Consider the following 21,012-nt stretch of genomic DNA (forward strand, 5'->3'; position numbering starts at 1 on the left):
AGATTTTGCAGGTATTTCCAAATCCTCTCTTCTATTTTTATTTTATCATTTTAGTCCCTGGAGGTTAGAAGAGTCCACCCATAAGAAGTCTAAGGGCTAAAGTTGTAACTTTGGGATCAAGAGAGTACGCTAAGCGTACATAAGGCTACGATGAGCGTACTAGGCGCGCCCTAGTACGCCGGGCGTACTCACGTCAGGTGGAAACCCTAATATTTAGGGTTTGGGTGCTATATAAACAACATTATGAGCTCATAACCCTCCCTTACCTCAGCCTCCACTGTTTAGAGCCGTTTTCCCCAAACCCTAACCATTTCCTTGAGTGTGTGAGCTTATAGAGTGTGTTTTGAGTAGTTTGAGAAGAAGGTGTTGCATCAAGGAGTTGAAGAAGGAATATAAGCTAGTAGATCTGAAGTTGTTTGGTGCCCTAGAAGCTCCAGACGGTAAAAAGCTTCAAACTTTATGCATGTATGTTATGGATCTTGCTATTTTGGCTTTAAGGAACCATTTCTTGTCCCAAAAGTCCCAAGATGGTGCATGATGTGATTTGGACGAAATAAACTGTCCTTCTAGACTCTTGAAGAGGTTTTGAGTGATAAAAATGAGGTCCCAGTGGCTTAAGATGTCCCATGCTTGGAGTAGGAAGGTCTTAACTGATTAAGACCAAGTATTAAGAGCTTTCTGGACCTCCAATGTGTTAAAGTTCGTGACTTTATGAGTCCTAGGCACATTTGGTCACTAGATCTGAAGTTTGGGCTTAAGTGATCAAGCCATTAAGCATTTATTATGGTTTTGGCAAAACCCCGCGTACGCCCAGCGTAAATCCAGTACGCCCAGCGTACTGAGTCAACCACCCCGATGGTGGTTAACGTCAGGAGGAGTACGCCCAGCGTACTAGAGGAGTACGCCCCGCGTACATCCTCTGTTGGGCTTTTGTTGAATTGGGCTTCAGGATTGGGCCACCTTTGGACTAGTTGAACTTGGGCCTTGATGGGCCTTCTGAATAAGGGAGTTTTGGACCAGTTTTGAATATGGATCTTAGAATAAGGCCAAAATAGGGAGTTGGGCCCAATTTGGTAAATTGGGCCAATAATGGGCTTTGCATGAGGACTTTCAAGATTATGGATTTGGCATTGGGCCTTGGCCCAATAAAGAGAAAGGACATGATGGATTGTGTGGACCCTTAATCAAGGCTGATATCTTGTGTATTGACTTGGTATTTATCATGTGATAGTTCAGGATTCCCGGAGAGACAGCGATCAGAGGTTTTCGGTACTTTCAGCACTACTTGCAAGGTGAGTTATCCTCACTATACTAAGGGGTCTAAGGAACCAAGGCCGGCCCATTGGATTTCATATCCCAGTAGTTGATTACGTGTTAAGTATGAGATGATTATGCATGCTAGTTTGCTATGCCAGTTAGGTAGATCTGTAGGACTACCTGTGTTACTGTTTGATTATCTGTATGTGCTATTAGCTGTATATGTAGACATGTTGTGTGGGTAGGGTTGAGGTTGCATTGTCTCGTGCAGTGACCAACAAACCCTCGAGTATGCCAGATATGAGATGAGAGTCGGGAAGGCATACCAGACTCATATTGAGGACTCATTAGCATACCAGATACGAGTTGAGGACCAAGTGGTATGCCAGACTCATACTGAGGGCAAATTAGTTATGTTCCAGTTGTAGGACTGAAGGGGGAAAGCCAGTCATAAGTTGTGGGCTCGAAAGCAAACCAGACATATGTTGTGGTCTTGGAGGCAAGCCAGTTGTGAGTTGTGGGCCCGAAAGGCAAACCAGACTCACACTGTGGGCCCAGGGGGTAATCCAGTCTGCAGAGCTGTGGACCCATTACATGCTGTTATTATGTGTGTTGTTTGTTATGTTTCGGTATTTTGGGGGAACTCACTAAGCTTCGGGCTTATAGTTTCAGTTTTGGTTTCAGGTGCCTCAGATGATCGCGGGAAGGAAAAGGCAAGATCGTACAGCTTCTCACATTTTGTGACTATGTTTCTGGGATTCTCTGATATAGAACTATTTTGAAAGCAAATTTTGTAATAACTGTTGGTTTCTAAATGTTTTTAAAAGTTAAAAATTTGGCTTGGTTTTTATGGGTGTTACAAGTTGGTATCAGAGCCTTGGTTTGAGTGAATTGGAGGAACACTCGTGTGAATCCAGTCTCAAACTAAGGAAAATATTTTCAAAATGATTTTTAGAAAAATGGTTTTCAAAATAAGAAAAAGAGGATGCAGAGGGTACGATCAGCCGAATCCATAAAGTAGACCCCAAAATACCATGCAGTTATTTGATTATGTGATATGATATAACAGCATGTTAGTACTAGGCTAGGGATCTTCAGGAATTGCATGATAGAATTGCCTGATTGTATGATGCCTGATAGCCTAGGGTTTTCCTTATATGAAATTGACATCATTACTGTAGTTTCCTAGTGTATGCACCATGGTCATACATAATTAAGATCTTATAGCCTGAGAATGTTTGGTTTGGCCTTATTTCATGTTCTTGTTTGATGAAGGGCTTAGGGTAGGATCAGGTATTCGAAAGTCTATAGGGTCCAGCGTTATCTATGACTAGCATACACTAGTGCTGCAGGGTTGGTGGAAGTTTCATGGATGATTGAGTTGTGAGAGGTCAGTAGACCAGTCATGAGATAGTTAGCTTTCCTCTAGGAGTGAGGATTAAGCGATCACCATGCATATGTGTGTTGTTAGGGCGTTGTGGTGATACTTGAGACAAATATGGGTAGGTGTGGAAGGTAGTATGGGCCCGTACTACTGAAAGCACATGACCCATATGCGTAGCAAGGAAGTCACAATCCCTAGGGCTTAGTTGGGAGTTGGTTTCCTTTTGTTTATGCGGATTATCTGATATCTTCCTGGTGTATTTTCAGTATGGTGGTTACGAGGCGTTTTGTGACCGGATCCGGATCGGGATCAGGGCAGGGTGATCAGGGTGCTCCGCCAGAGCCCGAGGTTATCGTTCAGGGTGGGCCAGCAGTGACAGAGGATCGTGTCAGGGAGATCATTCGCGAGGAGGTGGTTGGGATTGTCCGGGGTCAGATTCCGGAGATGTTTGGGTCTATTAAGACCGCCATGATGGAGTATTTTAACGAAAGATATGCAGCCCTAGCTGAGACGGCTGCCGCAGCAGCTACAGCGGCTGTAACATCGGTAGGGGGAGAAGTTGGCATAGATTTTCAGTACCGGGACTTCGATAACACGAAGCCCCGACATTTGATGGTACTCAGGATCCGATCATAGCCATGAGGTGGCTATCTAACGTGAAGGGCTGTTTCTTCACGTGCTCGTGTCCTACTGACCAGAAGGTCAGATGTGCCCTGAACCTGCTGAGGTCCGGGGCAAAAGACTGTGAAGATTGATGATTGGGTCTTATTCGGATGATCAGATAGCTGCTGTTACTTGGGAGCAGTTCAGGGATATGTTCCGCGCTCTCTATATTCCACGGGTCGAGCGGGAGCATCTAGCTCAGGAGTTCTTGGATTTGAGGCAGGAGGGTGAGACTGTGACTGAGATCATCCGTATGTTCACGGAGAGGGCGATGTTTTGCCCGGAGGTTGCTTCTGAGCAGGCTCAGATGACATGTTATCTGAGCATGCTCAAGACTAACATCCGACAGTTTGTTGCTACCCAGTGATGTGACACTTTGTTGGATTTGTTGGATAAGGTGTCTAAGTCCATAACTATTTCTGGTATGTACTTGACCCGACCCGGCATGGTCCATTTGGGTTGCATGGCACCATGCAATTGGATAAACTAAAATGAGAGAAATAACACTTATGGTTTATTAATATATTATAAGTTCTAATATATTAATAATATTATTTAATTAGTTTGATCAAGAATTAATTTAGAATTAATTAAGTGATCAAAAGATAACTAATTAAATATATGGGTAGATTATGTAAATCTTCCATATCTTATATAGTGGGCTAAGAGGCTCCATGGATTATCAAGTTGGGTTCCACCCATAGGATGCTCCATGGGAGTTACAAACCCATGGGTCATGGAAATGAAGAGTCATGACACATTAGGGTTTACATGGTGTAACCCTAGATGTGTCAACACTATATAAGAAACCCATTCTCCACCAAAATCGGCGACACTAAGAAACAAGAGGGCTAGAGCCGATTTTGCAAGTGTAAGATTCTCTAAAAGTTTACTCCTTTGCATTTGGTGTTGTGTGAAGCATTTGAGGCATCACACTTGGGGTGCTAGGCTCACAAGGTTTCAAGGATCATAATCAACAACAAGGTAAGTTATTCTATCTTTCATTCAAGTTAAAAATGTTCCCCATGTATGCTAGATAGGAATATAACCTTGGAATTCAACTTTGCATGATTATTAGACAAACATAGATCCAAGGTTATTAGGGTTGCATGTACACTTAGGAAGTGTTAGAATGCTCAAAACCCATCAGTGGTATCAGAGCCTAAGTTTGTTTGTTGTTTTTTTTTTTTTTTGTGCAAACAGCTTGAAAAAAAAATCGTTTTTCTGTTTTCTGCTCGTATGAAAGTTTGCACATTTGTTGCTGGAAATGGACTAGAAACATTACCCTAAACTGTTTTGATGTTTTAAAGCTTGTTTTAGATGGTGTAATGTTTATGCTAATCCATTTACAATGGCAATTATTAAAATAACAAGTTTTTTTTAAGTGTAATTTTTGATTCTTGAAAGTGTTCATATTCATGTTCTTGAACTTATGAAGATTAGATGATCATAGGAATTGTTTGTAACCTTCATGGTAGTTTAATTCATGATCATAATGTGTTTTAATGGAGTCCATAACTTGTCCTCAAGTTATGGAAAACCAAAAGTCTCACTTTTATTAAAGCCATTAAAAGAACACAAGAGTTATAAAAATGAAGAGTCTTCATTTTTATTACTCAATTAATTCATAAGTTATAAGAAATGAAAAGTTTTGGAAGTTTACAAAACTTGCCCTCAAGTTTTGGAACATGTAAAGTCTTGATTAAAACTTTAGTTCCAATCCTTAGAATTTTAAAAGTTAAAATTCAACCCTTATACTTTATAATATTATAAGTTACTAATATATATATGTATAACAACAAGTCGTCTTACCGCTAGTACGCCTCATTCACGAAGCCGGTCTATAAGGGGGTATAAGGTTGTTGCCTATAAAATGGCAACTTAATGGGTGTCCACTCTCACCCACCGCTTCCTTGATCGGTGGAGGGTCGTTAGCCGAACGGGTAAGACAAGGACTTATAAATTCTCATTAAAAGTATGATGAATATTATAAAGTAACTAAATGCTTTTTTTAAATTCCTAATCTTAGTTACTTTAGGAAAATGTGAATAAGGTGCTAATCCATGAAATTACACTTTTGCACTTTGTTTAAGTCGTTGGTGGAGCGTGTGTGGTTAACCGGCACACTAACTTGGACTTAACAAGGTAGGTAAAGGGTGACTTAAGGTTTACCATAGCATCGGTGGAGCGTGTGTGGTTTACCGGCACATCAATTGAGTGATAAACCTTGAGGGTACCAAGTGATTTGCATGGTTACTTCACACCTCGTTTTGTGATCCTCGGTATCCCAGTCACAAAACTTGGAGGGCACACTCGAGATTGAAACATGCCTTTGAAAATGTTCATTGAATCTCAAAAGAATCTAGGAATTTCTAAGAACCAATTAAAAACCTAATATTTATATTTCGTTTTTCATGGTGGAAATTGGTGAATCGTCATTCACCTACCTTTCAAATATGTTATAGCTTGGATTACGGCATACCTCTTCTAAGTTATAATATATTGTGATTGGATCCTAGCCTTAATATTACATTTGGGTGTTTTATTAAGGACTCTCTTAATATCTAAACTAATCTTGTTCTCTTCTTTCAGATGTCTTCAAACAATGTTGCTTCTGGCTCTAATCCTAATGGCTCCTTTACCCTTATGAACTTGTGTGGGAAAGTCACTTTTGATGGATCCAACTTCAATGAATGGATCAGAAACATCAGGATGATTACTCGCTACGAGGACAAAGAATATGTCCTTGACAAGGAGCTTAAGGAGATTGATGAGACCACTGCAACTCCCCAGGAGATCGCTGACTTCCGGGCACATGAAAGGGATGCTACAAAAGTGGCATGCATCATGTTGGCCACCATGACAGCGGAACTCCAAAAGTCCTATGAGGACTTCTACCCTTTTGAAATGCACCAAGATCTGATGGAAAGATACCATCAAAGTGCACGACAAGAGAGGTATGAAATCATATGCTCTATCATAACAACCATGATGAAGGACGAGGAATCCGTCACGAGCCACATGCAGAAAATGCAAAGGTATGTGGATCGGTTGTTGAAGCTTAATGTGAACTTCCCTGAGGAGCTTGCAATAGATATCATTTTGCACTCCTTACCATCGTGCTATGATCAATTCCGCATGACATATCACATGAATAAGGAAGAGGTCACACTCAGCAAACTTCAGGGACTCCTCAAGACCGCAGAAACAGGTCTTAAGGGTAAGTCGGTTGTTAACACTCCTACTCCAAACTCCGCCCCGGTTTTGGCAATCGGGAAAGGTAGAGGGAAGAAGAGGAAGAGCTCTTCGAAGGGTACCAAGGCTAGGACCCTTGATGGCTCTTCTTCAAGTGGAACCAAGAAAGGTTTTGTCACTCCTTCTTCTGACCCTAAAGAGGCTGAATGCTTCTATTGCCATGAAAAGTCACATTGGAAGCGGAACTGCCCAAAGTACCAGCAAGATGTGAAGGATGGGAAAGTTAAACCCAACCATGTAGGTATTTACACTATCTTATCTAATAACTCACCCCATTCTAACTCTTGGGTCCTTGATACCGGTTGTGGTATTCATATCTGTTCTGATTTGCAGGGACTAAGAAGAAGTGAGAATGTGGAGCATGGAAGAATAAACTTAATCATGGGGAATAGGAAAGCTTTACCTGTCACCAAGATTGGAGTTTATACTTTATCGCTAAGTAGTGGGTTTAGTTTAGATTTGAATAAATGTTGTTATTCGCTAGAAATGGCAAGAAATATTATTTCCTTTCATGCATTGTATAAACAAGGTTTCACCTTTTCATTTGATAATGAAGTTGGTTCGATTAATGCTTTCTTTAATAATGTTCTTTATTTTAAAGCATTACCTTGTGATGGTGTGTATGAAACTGTATCTGTGGTTGATAACTTAGGAAATAATGTATTGTGTATTGATTCTGTTAATGATAATAACTTGGATAAAGCATCATTATGGCATTGTCGTCTTGGACATATAAGCAAGAAACGCATAGGCCAACTCCAAAAGGATGGAGTATTGGAGTCATTTGACCTAAAGTCAGATGATAGTTGCGAATCATGCTTACTTGGAAAAATGACAAAGTCACCCTTCACAGGCTCTTGTGAGAGGGGTGAAGGTATGTTGGATCTTATACACACGGATGTGTGTGGGCCCTTCAAACATGCCACAAGGGATGCTAATCGTTATTATTTGACTTTTACTGATGATTACAGTAGATATAGATATGTCTACTTAATTAAGCATAAGTCAGAGACTTTTGAGAGGTTTAAAGAGTTTAAACAGGAAGTCGAGAATCAATTAGGCAGGAACATTAAGATGCTTCGATCCGATCGAGGTGGTGAGTATCTTAGTTCAGAGTTCCTCGACTATCTTAGGGAATGTGGGATTGTCTCACAATTGACACCTCCCAGGACACCGCAGTTGAATGGTGTAGCTGAGAGGCGTAATCGAACCTTGTTGGATATGGTTCGTTCCATGATGAGTCGAGCTTCGCTACCAATCTCATTTTGGGGGTATGCCTTAGAGACTGCCGCCCATATCCTTAATCTAGTTCCCACAAAGAAAGTTGCCAAAACTCCTCATGAGATGTGGACTGGTAAAGTACCCAAACTAGACCACATTAAGATTTGGGGTTGCGAGGCTTTTGTGAGACGCGAGACTCATGATAAGCTCGAACCTCAAAGTGAGAGGTGTATTTTCATCGGCTACCCACAGAAATCCTTTGGTTACCTCTTCTACAAACCTAGTGAGAATGTGGTCTTTGTAGCTAGGAGGGCTTTCTTTCGAGAGAGAGAGAGAGTTCATAAGCCAAGGAGACAGTGGGAGGCAAGTTGACCTTGAAGAAATTCAAGAGTCAAGTGGTGAAGGAACTTCAAACCCTAGCACTCAACTTGAGGAGGAAACTTCTGTTGAGCCAATTGACAAATCTGTACCTCTGAGGCGTTCCACAAGGGTTAGGAATGCACCTGAGCATTACTATGGATTCCATATTACTGCGGAAGGTGATACACTTATCAGTGATGAGACACTGATTGGTCTGGATGAAACTAACAGTTACGCGGAAGCCATGGCAGGCCCTGAGTCAGCCAAGTGGAAAGAGGCAATGGACAGCGAGATACAGTCCATGTATGACAATCAAGTTTGGAACTTGGTTGAGAATGTACCAGGTCGTAAGACTGTAGGGTGCAAATGGATCTTCAAGAAGAAGACCGACATGGATGGTAATGTACACAGTTATAAGGCACGACTGGTTGCAAAGGGTTTCTCACAAACTCCGGGAGTTGATTATGATGAGACCTTTTCTCCAGTGGCCAAGATTCAGTCTATTAGGGTTCTGTTAGCCATAGCCGCATTTCATGACTATGAAATATGGCAAATGGATGTCAAAACCGCTTTCCTTAATGGAAAGTTGGCTGAGGATGTTTACATGAGTCAGCCAGAGGGTTTTGTCAACACAGAGTACCCTAATAGAGTGTGTAAGCTTGAGAAATCCATTTATGGGTTAAAGCAAGCACCTCGCAGATGGAATCTTTGCTTTGATGAGAAAATCAAGGAATTTGGCTTTTATAGGAGTGAAGATGAATCTTGTGTATATGTAAAGGCTAGTGGGAGTATAGTTAGCTTTTTGGTATTGTATGTGGATGACATACTACTCATAGGAAATGACATCCCAACTCTGCAGGAAGTTAAGTCCTAGCTTGGGAAGTGTTTCTCTATGAAGGACCTAGGAGAAGCTGCCTATATTCTAGGGATAAGGATCTTGAGAGACCGGAGTAAAAGACTAATTGGACTTAGTCAGAGTACTTACTTGGATAAGGTGTTGAAGAGATTCGGCATGCAGGACTCCAAGAAAGGAGAGTTACCCATCCAGAGTAACGCCAGATTGAGTAAGACACAAAGCCCTAGTACTGAGGCTGAGATAGCAGAAATGAGTCGAATACCTTATGCTTCGGCTGTAGGATCGATCATGTATGCTATGACGTGTACTCGACCTGATGTAGCCTTTTCTTTGAGCATGGTTAGCAGGTATCAGGGGAACCCTGGCAAGGCACACTGTACTGCGGTAAAGAATATCCTCAAGTACCTACGGAGGACTAAGGACTGGGTCCTTACCCTCGGTGGGAGTGAAGACTTGAGAGTTGTAGGGTATAGTGATGCTAGCTTTCAGACTGATAGGGATAATTTCCGCTCTCAGTCAGGCTAGGTCTTTACCTTAAATGGAGGAGCACTTTCTTGGAAGAGTTCCAAGCAAGAGACAGTGGCTGATTCAACTTGCGAATCAGAGTATATAGCAGCTAGCGAGGCAGCAAAGGAGGCGTTATGGCTGAAGAACTTCATTGGAGACCTTGGAGTTGTACCAGCTATTAAAGAGCCAATGGAAATTTTCTGTGATAGTGAAAGTGCAGTTGCCTTAGCCAAGGAACCAAGGGATCACGGGAGATCCAGACACATCGACAGAAAATACCATTTCATCAGACATCGAATAGAAGAAGGACTCCTCGTGGCAAAGAGGGTATCATCGGATGAGAATCCAGCAGATCCCCTCACGAAGGGACTGACTCGGGTTAAGCATCTCCAGCATGCTCGGAGCATAGGGCTGAAGGATGATATTAGATTTAGTAGTTAGATAACCTTGAAATTTGTAAAGTGTAATTGCCATTAGATGATGAATAAAAGGTGTTTTATTTATGAGTAAAGTGTTGCTATCTCTTGTCGATCGTTTACTATATTTCTTTTGCATGTTTTGACTTCCAGAATAATTATGTTTGGTATATCATATTATTCGAACCTCCACAGTCGGTCATATGTCAGAAGTAGGTATGAATCAAGACTGTCATGATTGGTTGCATAGGTCTAAGTTGTTGGACATGGCTACAACACTCATGAGTGCTCATAAGTTCTGAGCATTGGACTCAACCCACGCTTACTGGAATCACTTCATGGAATTTATCTCGAGTGATCGTGAGACGGTAATATCATATAAGTCTTCAAACCTAGAGATATAATTTGTTACTTATGAGTTGGTTATGCATTGATTGTACGTTAACGCATTGGTAACTCGATGTTATAAAACGTGCTTTTGTGTATAATTCAATGAGTGGTAGAACAAACATATGAGTCGAAGTTTATCTGTTCCTTCTTGGATTAGAAGCTGATATCTGGGCCCCTCGATGATTTTGTTTTGAACTATGTACCAGGCCCGGTCAGAACTAAGTTGATGTGTTCAATTAAGTTCTTTGTCAAACAAATCGGAAATCGGGAAACAAACTGCTGGACAATAAGTAAGACATTGTTCCATGTATTTGTCCAGCTGATATCTAGAACAGAGGATTATATGATCACTTATCTTAAATGGCGTATCATCATCTTCTCAGTTCCGAGAGACCTTGAAAGAGCTATGATTGCCGATCGGTTCCTGAAGTATTGCAGTTATAGTTATTACACTTATCCAAGTGGGAGACTGTTGGATAAGGTGTCTAAGTCCATAACTATTTCTGGTATGTACTTGACCCGACCCGGCATGGTCCATTTGGGTTGCATGGCACCATGCAATTGGATAAACTAAAATGAGAGAAATAACACTTATGGTTTATTAATATATTATAAGTTCTAATATATTAATAATATTATTTAATTAGTTTGATCAAGAATTAATTTAGAATTAATTAAGTGATCAAAAGATAACTAATTAAATATATGGGTAGATTATGTAAATCTTCCATATCTTATATAGTGGGCTAAGAGGCTCCATGGATTATCAAGTTGGGCTCCACCCATAGGATGCTCCATGGGAGTTACAAACCCATGGGTCATGGAAATGAAGAGTCATGACACATTAGGGTTTACATGGTGTAACCCTAGATGTGTCAACACTATATAAGAAACTCATTCTCCACCAAAATCGGCGACACTAAGAAACAAGAGGGCTAGAGCCGATTTTGCAAGTGTAAGATTCTCTAAAAGTTTACTCCTTTGCATTTGGTGTTGTGTGAAGCATTTGAGGCATCACACTTGGGGTGCTAGGCTCACAAGGTTTCAAGGATCATAATCAACAACGAGGTAAGTTATTCTATCTTTCATTCAAGTTAAAAATGTTCCCCATGTATGCTAGATAGGAATATAACCTTGGAATTCAACTTTGCATGATTATTAGACAAACATAGATCCAAGGTTATTAGGGTTGCATGTACACTTAGGAAGTGTTAGAATGCTCAAAACCCATCAGGATTTACAGGAGGCCGCCGGGCGGCGTGAGTTGGAGATCGAGTTACAGTTACAAGAGCAGAGGCGGGCCCCGTCGCAGTCACAGCCTGCGCCGAAGCGGCCCAAGACCACTGATACTAGGACCGGAGGCCAGCGTGGCCGTAGTTGTGGAAAGTGCGGAAAGGGTCATTCTGGAGTTTGTCGATCAGGTAGCGGGTGCCACAAGTGTGGCAAGGAGGGGCATTATGCAAAGGATTGTCGCCATCCCGCCCCAGTTCCGAGTGTGAGGTTATGTTACCACTGTGAGCAGATTGGCCATGTGAAGGCCAACTGCCCGTTTCTCGTCGCTAAGTCGGCGCAGGCCCCCGCACCAGCTACACTGACGATCACCGGTGGGGGTCAGGGTCGAGTAGGACCCCCGAGGGCCCAGGGACGCGCCTTCTAGCTTACAGCAGAGGAGGCCAGAGCAGCACCGGATGTGGTTGCTGGTATGTTTCTATCCATTATCTTACTGATTATACCTATTTTATGCTTATATGTTTGTACCTGTGAATAGGTACATTTTTAGTGAACTCCTTACCTGCTTTGGAATTATTTGACTCGGGGGTGAGTCGGTCGTTTGTTTCTCAGACTTTCAGTAGGGAGTTCGGGTTGCCAGTGGGAGAGTTAGAGTGTCCGTTGCGAGTCTCCATCGCCAACGAACACGGGGTTTCCGCTTCCTCGGTCTATCAGGGTTGCGCATTGGAGATTTTTGGAGTATCTTTTCAGATAGACCTGATTCCGATTCCCATGGGGGATGTATGTGTGATTGTGGGTATGGACTGGCTTAGTCGCTTTGGGGCTATGATCGATTGCGAGGGTCAGCGAGTGGTGGTTTGAACCCCAAGTGGGGGAGAACCGATTGTCTATGGCGAGGGTACCAGATTGGGATCAGGGTTTTGTTCAGCTACCAGGGCTCGGCAGTACATTCAGCAAGGGTGTGCAGGTTATCTGGCGTATGTGGTAGATACGCAGGCCAGAGATCAGGTTTCAGTTTCAGAGGTCCCGGTAGTCAGGGAGTTTGCTGATGTATTCCTGGAGGAGTTACCCGGAGTGCCTCCGGAGAGGCAGGTCGAGTTTAGGATCGACCTAGTGCCCGGTTTGGCACCTATTGCCAAGGCGTCATACCGGTTAGCACCACCAGAGATGCAGGAGATGTCATCACAGCTGCAGGAACTGCTGGGAAAGCAGTTCATTCGTCCGAGCAGTTCCCCATGGGGAGCACCGATACTCTTCGTCAGGAAGAAGGATGGTTCACACCGGATGTGCATCGATTACCGGGAATTGAACAAGTTGACGGTGAAGAACCATTATCCACTCCTGAGGATAGACGATTTATTTGATCAGTTGCAGGGTGCGTCTTGGTTTTCCAAGATAGACTTAAGGTCTGGGTATCATCAGGTCAGGGTCAGAGAGGAGGACGTGGAGAAGACCGCATTTCAAACTCGTTATGGACATTACGAGTTCGTGGTGATTCCGTTTGGGCTCACCAACGCGCCAGCAATGTTTATGGGCCTGATGAATTGGTTCTGCAGACCGATGCTCGATCGATCGGTCATAGTATTCATCGACGATATCTTGGTGTATTCCAAGACCCGAGAGCAGCATGAGGAGCATCTGCGGGAGTTATTGGGAGTTCTGAGGTGGGAACGGCTTTATGCCAAGTTCTCGAAGTGTGAGTTTTGGTTACGAGAGGTCCAGTTGCTAGGACACGTTAACCAGGAGGGGATTTTGGTCGATCCGGCAAAAATCGAGGCAGTTATGCAGTGGGAGGTTCCGAAATCTCCCTCAGACATCACGAGATTTTTGGGATTGGCAGGGTACTATCGGAGATTCATACAGGATTTCTCCAAGATTGCAGTACCCCTCACTCGTCTGACGAAGAAGGGGGTGGATTTCCGGTGGGGCCCTGAGCAGCAGAGGGCGTTTGAGACCCTCCGATAGCGATTATGCGAGGCTCCAGTTTTAACTCTCCTGGAGGGAGTTGAGGATTTTGTGGTGTTCTGTGATGCATCCATCACGGGTTTGGGAGCGGTCCTCATGCAGAGAGGACGGATGATAGCTTACGCTTCGCGGCAGCTGAAGCCGCATGAGACGAGATACGATACTCATGATTTGGAGTTGGGAGCGGTAGTATTCGCTCTCAAGATTTTGAGACATTACCTCTATGGGGTCCGTTGTACCATATACACGGATCACAAGAGCCTGAGACACATCATGGATTAGCCGAACCTGAACATGATACAGCGCAGGTGGCTAGATGTAGTCAAGGACTACGACTGCGAGATCCCTTACCACCCCGGTAAAGCGAATGTGGTGGCGGACGCTCTGAGCCGCAAGTCAGCTGGGTCTTCCACCCCAACGATATCTATGAGGATAGCGGTGGATTCTCCACTTGTAAGTTTGATTAGAGATGCTCAGGCTGAGGGCATGCGACCAGAGAACTGGAAACTGGAGAGGATCAGGGCGAGAACGCCCGGTTTGTGCAGGATAGTCGGGGTTTATTAACCCGATGCGGTCGGGTATGTGTTCTGATGTCTAGTGGGTTCAGACAAACGGTTATGGAGGAGGCTCACAAGTCTCACTTCTCTATTCACCCGGGGGCCACCAAGATGTACCGGGACTTGAGTTTGAGTTACTGGTGGCCGTGCATGAAGCGAGAAATCGCTTGATAGGTCGAGAGGTGCTTGACCTGTAGGATGGTCAAGGCCGAACATCAGAGGCCGCATGGCAAGCTGCAGCCCCTGGAGATTCCCATGTGTAAATGGGAACAGATCACGATGGACTTCATTACCAAGCTGCCGAGGACAGCGAAGGGGTTTGATGCTATATGGGTCATCGTGGATCGATTGACCAAGAGTGCCCATTTCTTGGCCATACGGGAGAGTTCATCGACCGAGAAGTTGGCCGACGTGTATATCCGCGAGATCATTGCTCGCCATGGAGTTCCGGTCTCCATTGTTTCCAATCAAGATGTTAGATTTACCACCCGTTTCTGGCAGAAGTTCCACGAGGAACTGGGCACGCGGCTGCATTTTAGCATAGCATATCATCCGCAGACCGACGGTAAGAGCGAGCGGACCATTCAGACCCTCAAGGACATGTTGAGGGTGTGTGTCATTGACTTCGGCGGGAGCTGGGATTCCCACCTACCCCTTGCAGAGTTTGCCTACAACAACAGCTACCATTCCAGCATTGGTGCCCCGCCTTTTGAGCTGTTGTACGGGCGGAGATGTCGCACCCCGATTTGTTGGGGTGAGGTTGGTCACAGAGTGATGGGACGGACAGAGGTAGTCTTGCAAACTATCGAGAAGATTCAGCAGATTAGATAGCGACTGCAGACCGCTCAGAGTCGGCAGAAGAGTTATGCCGACAGACGTCGATCTGAGTTGGAGTTCTAGGTAGGTGACATGGAGTTACTGAAGGTTTCACCCTGGAAGGGTGTGATTCGCTTCAGGAAGAGGGGAACGTTGGGTCCCCGATACATTGGACCATTTTGGGTTATTGCAAGGGTTGGCAAGGTTGCATACAGACTGGATCTTCCGGAGGAGCTCCGTCAGATACACAGCACTCTCCGCGTTTCCTAGTTGCGGAAGTGCATATTGGACGAGGAGGCGGTAGTGTTGTTGGATGATGTTCAGGTTGACGAGCGCCTGAACTATGTGGAGCAGTCATTGGCTATTTTGGAAAGGAAGGTAAAGGTTCTGCGCAACAAGGAGATACCTCTGGTAAAGGTGCAGTGGCAACATCGGAGGGGATCTGAATGGACATGGGAGCCAGAGTCTGAGATGCGAGAGCATTACCCGAACCTGTTTACCACCGCAGACTTCGAGGACGAAGTCTAGGTCAAGTGGGGGAGAATTGTAACATCCCGAGATTTTGTAGGTACTTCTGAATCCTCTCTTCTATTATTATTTTGTCATTTTATTCCCTGGAGGTTAGAAGACTCGAACCATAAGAAGTCTAAGGGCTAAAGTTGCAACTTTGGGATCAAGAGAGTACGTTAAGCGTACATAAGGCTACGTTGAGCGTACTAGGCGCGCCCTAGTACGCTGGGCGTACTCACCTCAGGTGGAAACCCTAATTTTTAGTGTTTGGGTGCTATATAAACAACATTATGAGCTCATAACCCTCTCTTACCTCAGCCTCCACTGTTTAGAGCCGTTTTCCCAAAACCCTAACCATTTCCTTGAGTGTGTGAGCTTATAGAGTGTGTTTTGAGTAGTTTGAGAAGAAGGTGTTGCATCAAGGAGTTGAAGAAGGAATATAAGCTAGTAGATCTGAAGTTGTTTGGTGCCCTAGAAGCTCCAGAAGGTAAAAAGCTTCAAACTTTATGCATGTATGTTATGGATCTTGCTATTTTGGCTTTAAGGAACCATTTCTTGTCCCAAAAGTCCCAAGATGGTGCATCATGTGATTTGGATGAAATAAACTGTCCTTCTGGACTCTTGAAAAGGTTTTGAGTGATAAAAATGAGATCCCAATGGCTTAAGATGTCCCATGCTTGGAGTAGGAATGTCTTAATGGATTAAGACCAAGTATTAAGAGCTTTCTGGACGTCCAAAGTGTTAAAGTTCGTGACTTTATGAGTCCTAGGCACATTTGGTCACTGGATCTGAAGTTTGGGCTTAAGTGCTTAAGCCATTAAGCACTTATTAGGGTTTTGGCAAAACCTCGTGTATGCCCAGCGTCAATCCAGTATGCCCAGCATACTGAGTCAACCACCCTGATGGTGGTCAACGTCAGGAGGAGTACGCCCAGCGTACCAGAGGAGTACGCCCCGCGTACATCCTCTGTTGGGCTTTTGTTGAATTGGGCTTCGGGATTGGGCCACCTTTGGACAAGTTGAACTTGGGCCTTGATGGACCTTTTGAATAAGGGAGCTTTGAACCAGTTTTGAATATGGATCTTAGAATAAGGCCCAAATAGGGAGTTGGGCCCAATTTGGTAAATTGGGCCAATAATGGGATTTGCATGAGGACTTTCAAGATTATGGATTTGGCATTGAGCCTTGGCCCAATAAAGAGAAAGGACATGATGGATTGTATGGACCCTTAGTCAAGGCTGATATCTTGTGTATTGACTTGGTATTTATTATGTGATAGTTCGGGATTCCCGGAGAGACAGCGATCAGAGGTTTTCAGTACTTTCAGCACTACTTGCGAAGTGAGTTATCCTCGCTATACTAAGGGGTCTAAGGCACCAAGGCCGGCCCATTGGATTTGATATCCCAGTATTTGATTACGTGTTGAGTATGAGATGATTATGCATGCTAGTTTGTTATGCCAGTTAGGTAGATCGGTAGGACTACCTGTGTTACTGTTTGATTATATGTACGTGTTATTAGCTGTATATGTAGACATGTTTTGTGGGTAAGGTTGAGGTTGCACTGTCTCGTGCAGTGACCAACAAACCATGGAGTATGCCAGATATGAGTTGAGGGTCGGGAAGGCATACCAGACTCATACTGAGGACTCATTAGTATACCAGATACAAGCTGGGGACCAAGTGGTATGCCAGACTCGTACTGAGGGCAAATCAGTTATGTTTCGGTTGTAGGACTGAAGGGGGCAAGCCAGTCATAAGTTGTAGGCTCGAAAGCAAACCAGTTGTGAGCTGTGGGCCCGAAAGGCAAGCCAGACTCACACTGTGGGCCCAGGGGTAATCCAGTCTGCAGAGTTGTGGACCCATTACATGGTGTTAATATGTGTGTTGTTTGTTATGTTTCGGTATTTTGAAGCTTCGGGCTTACAGTTTCAGTTTTGGTTTCAAGTCCCTCAGATGATCGCGGGAAGGCAAAGGCGTGATCATACAGCTCCTCAGATTTTATGACTATATTTCTGGGATTCTCTGATATAGAACTATTTTGAAAACAAATTTTTTAATAATTGTTGGTTTCTAAATGTTTTTAAAAGTTAAAAATTTGGCTTGATTTTTATGGGAGTTACAGTTCCGATGATGAGGTATCTTTAATTTTTAACCCTAAGTATGAAGAGTTATTGCATTTTAGTCCTTGTGCATGAGAAAGCTTGCAAAATGGCCCATAGTGGCATTGTTGTAATTTTGGGGCGAGCTCACGTACGTTGGGGGTACCTAGCGTACGCGGGGCGTACGTTCCTGATCCACAGACCCTAATTTTTAGGATTTGGACCCTATATAAACATCATTAACTCTCAAGTGCTCACTCCCTCACCAGCCTCCAACCCTCATTCCGTCCATTGCAACCTTAATCTCTTATATGTGTTCCTTTGAGCCTAAGAGTGTTTGTTTGTGGTGCTTTTGAAGCAAGGAGAAGATAGAAGCGCCAACTTGGAAGATCAAGACCTCATAGATCCAGGAACACCTCACCTCCAAGCTTCATTTTGAGGTATAAAATTATGAACATGATGATCCTATGATTAGATCTTCCTTATGTTCAAAGTTTATGCTTTTTAGCCCAATATTCTTGGTCCTTTTGGGTATGAGCTACCCTAGACCCAATGAGTTTTCCTTTTGGACGTTTTAGGGTAGTTGGAGTGATAAAATATGATATTGGCTCTTAGTTCTTCTCCATGCATGAGTGTGGTGGTCTTAATGACTTTAGATGTTGGGATTTTTAGTGTTAAGAACTTATTATCCATGCAAGACCATAAAGTTGGAAACTTTATGGTCAAAGACAAAATTTTGGACTTGGATGTGTTTTTGGAGGAAAATTCTTAAGGTATTAAGCCCTTTTGAGAAAGGATTGTTGACCAGGTGTGTACACTGGGCGTACCGAAGGGTACGTTGCGCGTACGCGGTTTTCACCCCGACTCCTCGGTCAAACAGAGTACGCCCCACGTACATCTACGTACGCCCCGCGAACGAGGCTGGGTTGACTCGGTTGGGTTGACTCGAATGGTTTGTTAGGTTTAACCAATCTTGACCAAAGGGTATTTTGGGTAAGTTGGTATTAATTTAAGTTAGGCAGTAGTTTGGATAATAGGTGTCGAGTAGAGCCAATTTTCGGAGCAGAGACTTATTCAGCTTGCGTTCAGACTGAGATATGAGTTTTCCTCACTGTACCCGTGGGTCGAAGGTGTTAATCTATATGCCCAAGAATCATTATGGAGTGATATTGCTAATAATATATGATCCTATAGGGTCACACCTTTATCAAGTTGACACATTTTGTATATTTATTATTAATATGATTATTAATAGATAATATCAATTCTTATATTTAATTAGGGAATAATTATTGTTTTGTGAAAATAATAATTATAAGAGAGTATAACTAGTTATTATTTCATATGGTATGAATTAATAAGTTATGCACAACCTTTTGGACTAGTTGGATTCTTTTGTCTTTTACCTAAAGACAAAGTTTATATTTTATAAATGTTGAGTTTATAAAAAATTAAATAATCTTTATTATCTTTAAAGGAATGGCCGAAATATTATAATCATGGAGTTTGTCCATGCTTTTGTGACCATGCTTTTGTCTTCATGCTTTGTATCTCATGCTTCTAAAGGCTACCATTACTTTAGAGTATTTTAATGGTTAGGCCTTACCTTGCATGGACTATATAAGAGATGCATGAGGCTTGCATTTTGGCTAAGTGAAGCACTTCTTCTTCTTCTCTTTTTCTCTCTTAAAACCGCGGGCATGAAAGGGCTTGGAGTTCTCATTCTTTTGAACATTATTCAAGTCTTTTGGTGGCTTAAAGTGCTTTTATTTTAGTGCTAATTTAGTTAAACACTTAAAGGCTTAAGAAGAACTTTATACAAGAAGGAACTATCATTCCAAGTGCCTTAATCTTGATGGTGGATACTTTTACAGAAGATCATGTTCTTTGATCTTTACATCTCATCAACACCCCCAAACCAAGTGGGTTCAAAGGCTTCAAAGGTTATCTCTAAAACATCATATGTTTGTTTTTATTTCATTCTAACCTCTATAAATAGATACATGATGGTTTGGTTTTGTTATAAACTAAAAATAAACTTGTTATTTTTAAATTCTTCCGTTGCCGGTTTTTGTGAAAAACAAACTTATATTTCGTATCAAAACCCAACAGTGGTATTAGAGCCATCTTTTATATGTTAGAATGATTTTTTATGTTTGATAATCTTTGGTTTTTAGAAAACAAGCATGAATTTCTTTTGGTTAAGAAAAATCCATATTTGTCTTCTTTGGCAACTTCTTGGTTAAAATTGTTTATTTTTATATATACATTTTGGTTATATAAAAGTTGCCTTAGAAAAAACAAAGAGTTGTTTGTTATAATATTTGATATGTTGTTGTGTATAAACAAGCCATTTGGGCATTTGTGTTGTGTTTGGTTGATATTTATTTATTCATAAGATGTAATAGATAAATAGGTAATTTTTCATTTGTTGATTTGTTGTAATAAATTAGTTAGACTCGTTGTGTTCCTTTTAAATGCAACAAGATGAAGAAATGACCTCCTTGAAGATGACTTAACCATTTAAGACCATAATCCCAACCACAAGCTTCTACTTTTGGTTTTGGGCTTAATTATAGTCTTAATGGTTTAAGCGTTGCAACTTTCACAACATGAAAGATTTGAAGTCCATTTGCAAGCAAGAGTTGACTTGGCAAGTGGGAGCTTGAAGACCTTTTGAATTGTCTCTTAAGTCCTTTAGGAAAGACTTAATAATTGTTGTGATGGCTCACAAAAATTATTAGTAGACATGGTTTGGTTTATACACATTATAATGCATGTTTGTGATGTTTATTTTATGTTAAATATATGTTATGTTTTATGTATAAAAATGGTTTTTACATGTCAAATAATATTTTTTTAATAAGATGATATCACTTGGAGTTTGAGTAAAAAATATTTAAAAGATAACATAAGATGTTTATAAATGAATATTTATAAAAACGTTTTACCGGTTTACCGGTTAAAACTCAATTTTTTGTTGAAAATAGTTTTATTGTAAAACTTATAAATACCCAACTTTAAAATATTTGAAATGGTTTAAAAGATGTTTAAACATTATATAAACTCCATGTCTTTATAATAAATAATGAGTTTTTATTAAAAAGACTACAATCGGTTTATAGCGTTATAACGGCAAATAATAAAACTAGTGATTTTTTTTGCATCGAAACTTAATATATGATATTGGTGTTTTAACATAACGCAACATGTTGATATTATGTTTTATGCATCCTAAATAAGATTTAAAACATAAGTATCATCACCCAAGTTTTGGTTTATCAAAATATGACTTTTATCATAAGATGCATAAAATTGAGTTTATAAAATAAAATGAGTTTATTCTATAAATTCATGAAATCATAAGTTTTTGATTGTTAAAAGGAGATTTAAAATAGTGATTTTATAACTCATCCAAAACTCCAAGTCTTAAGTATATAATAAAGTTTTATTAAGACTATTACCGGTTTTTAAAACCGAGCTACGACTAAACTCTAAAATACCAGATTTTAGTGTATAATTAAT

The sequence above is a fragment of the Lactuca virosa genome, chromosome 8 (genome assembly GCF_052849685.1).
Source record: "Lactuca virosa cultivar CGN04683 chromosome 8, Lactuca_virosa_CGN04683_v6, whole genome shotgun sequence".
Taxonomy (NCBI): domain Eukaryota; kingdom Viridiplantae; phylum Streptophyta; class Magnoliopsida; order Asterales; family Asteraceae; genus Lactuca; species Lactuca virosa.